Source organism: Ammodytes marinus, assembly GCF_949987685.1.
Source record: "Ammodytes marinus genome assembly, chromosome: 24".
In the NCBI taxonomy this organism is placed as follows: Eukaryota; Metazoa; Chordata; class Actinopteri; order Uranoscopiformes; family Ammodytidae; genus Ammodytes; species Ammodytes marinus.
Window position 1 is genome coordinate 12819962 of NC_137228.1, and position 6545 is coordinate 12826506.

Below are 6545 nucleotides of genomic sequence, written 5' to 3' on the forward strand. Positions count from 1 at the left end.
TGAATGTCTTCAAACTTCTCCCCTGAGTACTCCACTCTTTTTTTTTCTTATTTTCTTTTTAATTATGTGGGCCACCCTGGGTCGGACCACATGGTTCAAACAGCACCCAGGGAATGTTTTTTTTTTGTGTCAGAGTAAAACCTCAGATGTAGGCTAGTAGATAACGCTGCTGAAGTAATAGTACCCACAGGCAAACAGGCAATGGCAGTTTGGCGTTGTGTTTACACTGTATATATAATATCTGTTATATTTTTACATGTATTTTTATTGTGTGTGTGTGTGTGTGTGTGTGTGTGTGTGTGTTTGACACACAGGGGTGAGAGTCTACCCCACAACCTTGGCTAATTACAGGCCACTGATCTCGTCAGCTGTCACCGCCACACTCTCTTTACATGTCAATGACAAGCCAAATGGGACCTCATATCCTTCCTCCAGCTCGTACAATGCTCTCATTGAAAACGCAAGAGATGGAGAGGAAAAGACTAAATTAGTGGAGAGAGAGAGAGAGAAAAAAACGTAGGACGCCACTCCTCGTCCCCCAGCTGGCGTCGCCCGCCTCTCAGTGGCAGAAAAGAGAGGGCGGAGGTGAAGGCAGTAGTGGTGGCTCTTTTGCTTTTTTCTTTGCAGAGAAGTTGGCAGGATGCCCGGCCGTGGCACTGCATACAAACACAGTCATCAGTGGAAACACAAGGCCTATTTGTTTGACTCACCCCCATCCTCTCACCTCAGGGAGAGTGGGAAGAAATTGTATGCGACCAGTGGTGGAAGACAAAATACTCAACCCCAGTGCTTTAAGTCAAAGTATAGCTAGAATAGCAGAGATGTAGTTTGTTTGCAGTAGTCTTTTAAATATTTGAAACCATAAGAGTAATTTCCCATAAGATACAGTCCGTTCCATGCCTCCTCGGACGACCATCGATCCTCCTGTGAAACAGCCGAGGGAGTGGACCGAGACAAGACGAATGGAAGGCAGTCCACAATGGGAAATCACTGACCATAATTCAATGACATGAAGTCCATTTGTACAGTCTAGACTTGGCGGGATGCCCAGCCTTGTTTGCTGCTTAAAAATAAAAGCCCTCAGATTCAATATAAAATACTATCAGCCCCTGCGTGAATCAAGAGACTAACCACAATTTATCTCTCTACCATATATCTGGGAAAGAGCTGACAAAGTCAAAGCTGGATAATGTCCCTTCCCCTTTTTTTCTATTCTGCATAAAATCCTTGTTCAAGTACTTCTCCTTAGCCAGATCTCCTGTGGACTCAAAGTAGCCGACATCAGCGCAAAGTCCACTCTTCCCTGATTTGTGGAAGTGGAAATCTTTCCCGTATGTGTTGTCCTTGTCTGTGTCTCTCCGCGCTTACATGCACATAAAGATGCTTTCGGGGGTCTTGCTGATGTGAAAGGGGACATCGGCGGGTTCCCAGTGCAGCTGCAAATAACATTGATGTGGCATTCCAACATGTCAGCGTAGCGTGGGCCATGCACAAAGCCACTTCCTGCTCCTCTGGAATATTCACGTGGGAGACCTCGAAAAGCCTCCCCCCGCCAGCGAAAAAATTATTATTTGACAAGTGTGAGTCGATTCAATACGTTTCCCAGCGTTTTGGGCATGTACATTAGCCCTGGGCCACATTATTACGGGGTTCGAACCACCTCATGCATGAAAATATATCAGCAGACTTTAGATTTCCATGTCAAAATGCGAAAAGGTCAGATTTGTTTTTCTCCATAAATTTCCATCTATGTTATGTTCTCGACAGCGTTTGCACCACATCTAGACCTTCGGGATCATCTGCTGTTCTCATTACTGATGTTTGCTGTATAGTCTCGTTCAATTACTGATAGGAGACAATGCGCGCATGAGGTCCTTCCATAAAACAGGTACGCCGAAAGGAGCCGTAAGTATTGCAGCTAACAGCAAAGTTGACTGCTTTATGACCGCTATGTTCTTAACGGCGATCGCAGCAACAACTCAAATGGGAAGCGTTGTGGTTGAGTGGGAGCCTAACACGTCCAGAAGGAGATGAGGTGATAGTGAAATACATACACTGTTAGACTTTTCCTTGCTATTTTACAGTAATAAGCTGGCAGCACGGTTGCCAGCTTAATACTGTAAAACATATTACAGTATTAAGCTGGCAACCGTGCTGCCAGCTTATTACTGTAGAAACATATTACAGTATTAAGCTGGCAACCGTGCTGCCAGCTTATTACTGTAAAAACATATTACAGTAATAAGCTGGCAACCGTGCTGCCAGCTTATTACTGTAGAAACATATTACAGTAATAAGCTGGCAACCGTGCTGCCAGTATCTTATTGTAAAAACATATTACAGTAATAAGCTGGCAACCGTGCTGCCAGTATCTTATTGTAAAAACATATTACAGTAATATGCTGGCAACTGTGCTGCCAGTATCTTATTGTAAAGCTCTAGTTATTTACTGTAAATAATTTACAGTAGTGTACATTCATTTTACAGTAACATTCTGTCAATTAACCTTTACAGTATTTTGCAGGCAACCGTGCTGCTAGTATCTTACCATATAACAAAGTCTTAACAGTGCCCTTACTGTTTAACAATAGGAAAAGGTTACTGAAATGATTGTTGTGCAAAACTGTAGTGCAGTGGCTTGTAGAAAACTGTAGAAGAAGAAAAAACATCTACAATGATATGCAGTAAATACATTTTCTTTTATTAATTAATTCACCAAGTCACAATACAAATACTCACACATCTTAAGAAGATTGGACAAGATAGATTTAAAATTACCACCAATACCAGGAACATAGTTCAGGGTTCGGACAGCTTTTTAAGAGTAAAATGCAATAACTTTTCCAGCACTTTCAAGATAAAATGTCAACTTTTTCAAGGAAGCCAACGCTTTAAATATATACAGTATATACAGTGGCTTGCAAAAGTATTCATACCCCTTGGAATTTTTCACATTTTATCACATTAAAACCACACACGTACATTTATTTTACTGGGATTTCATGTGATAGACCAACACACAGTGGTGCATCATTGTGAAGTGGAATGCAAATAAAATATGGTTTTATTTATTTTTTAGAAATAAAAAACTGAAAAGCGTGGCGTACATAAGTATTCAGCCCCCCTGAGTCAATACGTTGTAGAACCACCTATCGCTGCAATAACAGCTGCAAGTCTATTGGGGTATGTCTCTGCCAGCTTTGCCCATCTAGAGACTGATATTTTTGCCCATTTTTTTGGCAAAATAGCTCAAGCTTCAGATTCAGCATCAGATTGGATGGAGAGCATCTGTCAACAGCAATTTTCAAGTCTTTCGAGATATTCTCAATTGTATTGAGGTCTGGACTTTGACTGGGCCATTCTAACACATGACTATGCTTTGATTTGAACCATTCCATAGTAGATCTGGCTGTATGTTTAGGGTATTTAACCTTCTGGAAGGTGAACCTCCACCCAGTCTCAAGTCTTTTGCAGACTCTAACAGGTTTTCTGTCCTGTATTTGGCTCCATCCAGCTTCCCATCAACTCTGACCAGCTTCCCTGTCCCTGCTGAAGAAAAGAATCCCCAACGCATGATGCTGCCCCCACCCTGTTTCACAGTGGGGATGGTGTGTATAGGGTAATGTGCAGTGTTAGTTTTCCACCACACATTGCACTTTGCGTTAAGGCCAAACATTTCCTTTTTGGTCTCATCTGACCAGAGCACCTTCCTCCAACACTTGCCACAAGCCATGCGGGGGACACAGCATATTCAGATGAGACCAAACTTGAAGTTTTTGGCCTGAATGCAAAATGCAATGTGTGGCGGAAACTAACACTGCACATCACCCTATACACACCATCCTCACTGTGATACATGGTGGTGGCAGCATCATGCTTTGAGGGTCCTGTTCTTCAGCATGGACAAGGAAGCTGGTTAGAGTTGATGGGAAGATGGATGGAGCCAAATACAGGACAGAAAACCTGTTAGTCTGCAAAAGACTTGAGACTGGGGTGGAGGTTCACCTTCCAGAGGGACAGCAAGCCTAAAAATACAGCCAGATCTACTATGGAATGGTTTAGATCAAAGCATATGTGTTAGAATGGTCCAGTCAAAGTCCAGACCTCAATACAATTGAGAATCTCTGGAAAGACTTGAAAATTGCTGTTCACAGACGCTCTCCATCCAATCTGATGCTAAATCTGAAGCTCAAGCTATTTTTTAAAGAAGAATGGGCAAACATGTCAGTCTGTAGAAGGGCAAAGCTGGTAAAGACATACCCAAATAGATTTGCAGCTGTATTTGCAGCAATAGGTGGTTCTACAAAGCATTGACTCAGGGGGCTGAATACTTTTGCACGCCACGTTTTTCAGTTTTTTATTTATAATTTTTTTTTAAAACCACGTTTCATTTTCATTCCACTTCACAATTATGCGCCACTTTGTGTTGGTGTATCATATAAAATCCCAATAAAATAAATGTACGTGTGAGTATTCATACCCCTTGAAATCTTCGACATTTAGTCACGTTACAACATTGCCTTATCTGTAAAATGGGAGGGTGTTCATAATATAATGTATATGGACAATCACCAAATTGGAGAGTATGGCCCTAAGGAGACCTTTATCAGTTTAGTTCATATGCCCAAAATGACCATTTATCAGGTTAATAACAACATGACTATACTTTTCAGGTCTCCCTTGCAAAAGAGTATTCGGTCTCAATGGGATATACCTGTATAAATAAAGGTTAAAAAAAAAAAAGAAAAAGAAAAAAAAACTTAAGCAATATCACATGAGAGGGACAAATGTTGTCACTATATCAGCGCTGCAGTGCTTCTGTCGAAAATGCCATAGCGATAATCAATAGGTCTAGATGTAGGAAATGGTTACTAATTAGAAACGTATTTCACTCACACACACACATGTAAGAAAAATTAAAGAATAACAAAGGGAAAATACAGCCTTTGCACTCCTTTTTTTCCCGGGCTGAATTTTAAAAATATGTATAAATGTATGCCTAGATATTATATATTTAAATACATTCTTGAGCTTGTGTATGACCAGACACTTTCAATATTGCTAGGTTGCCAGATTACAGTTTGTGTATCTTGGTGTGTTGCCAAAAAGTGATCCTCCCAAAAAGGTCTTTCAGTCAAATAAAAAAGGTATTTAAGCCAATATATGTCCATGATTTCAGAACGTAAACGGGACTAAGAGGGCTCTGGTCCAATAAAGCATCAGTACAAATGTGCCGACATAGCGTTAACATGCTGGGACCGTGGACTGAAATAACTTTTTGGCAGCACACCGCAACGACTCTGACAGCTTCACAAAATTAAAATTTTGGATCTTGGTTCTGTAACTAATGTTACCAGTGATTAATGGATTAGGTTATACATTTTTTTAATGGAGCTGCATCGAGCTAACCCAGCTGAGTGTAACATCACGTTACAATGAAGTAACCCCCGAGCTTACGTTATCTATAGTCTAGGTCCTGGGTAAGATTTGTATGCGCTTCATTTAGCGTAGAATATCTCAACTGTTATAGACTAATATGACCCCAGTGAACAACATGGGATGTGTGACAAAATCTCTACCGGGGACGAAAGTCCTGAAAATGACCACAACAGGTTACACTAGTATCACACTACGTGGTGAATGGGACTTTTTTTTTCCTTTTTAGATATCCTCATACTTTTTTACCAGATTCATCTTCATATTAAGATAAATACTATTTATATACTATTTGACCTCAACTACTAGCTAACAACATGAATTTGGAGCAATAAATTATTGAGAAGTAGCTGGTCAGCTAATTGCTAACGGTGTTGAGCGTCAATTTAGCATGCTATTTCTTTGTATCTACAAGTCAATAACAAACACAAACTCGGGATTTGGTGTAATTTACAAAGGAGAACATGAATGAACAGTCAGAGAGACATTGTCCGATAAGTTTAAACGGAAAAAAAATTCTCAACTGATTAACCTTGGCATGACTTCTGAATTTTTTTTAAATTTACAGAATAAAAAATAAAAACAATAGTTAAATTACAACACTGCAGAGAAAATCCAAGCACAAGCATCTGTACGAACCCTGATAGTTGCATTTGGTGGGGTTCAATAAGAAGAATGGAAGTAGCTGATGGAAGAAGGATTTGTCCAGCGTGGGGTGTCTTTCTGATGCACATGGAGGGGAGAGTAAAATTAAGAGAATGTCAGTAAACAAAATCAAATAAATAAACTAAAAAGGCGTACATTCACATTTTCAATTTACAACATCCATTCAGTGTGTGTGTGTGTACTTACCTACTTTGAGGTCTTCCATTGAAACTTAGTCAATTGGTGAGGAAAGTCGTCATCCAAGGGTTTTGGGAATACAGCTTTTTGTTAACCAGGCGGCCGTCTTTCTGATGGTTCCGACTTTGGCGGCGCACTTAGTTCCCTCTACTGGGTTTATCCTGAGAAATCATTTTTAACACACAAAAGCAATAAATTAGTTATCTAAATATTTTCTTGACCCACTTCATGGTTTTGCTTTTTTCTGAACTGATACAGTACATGAC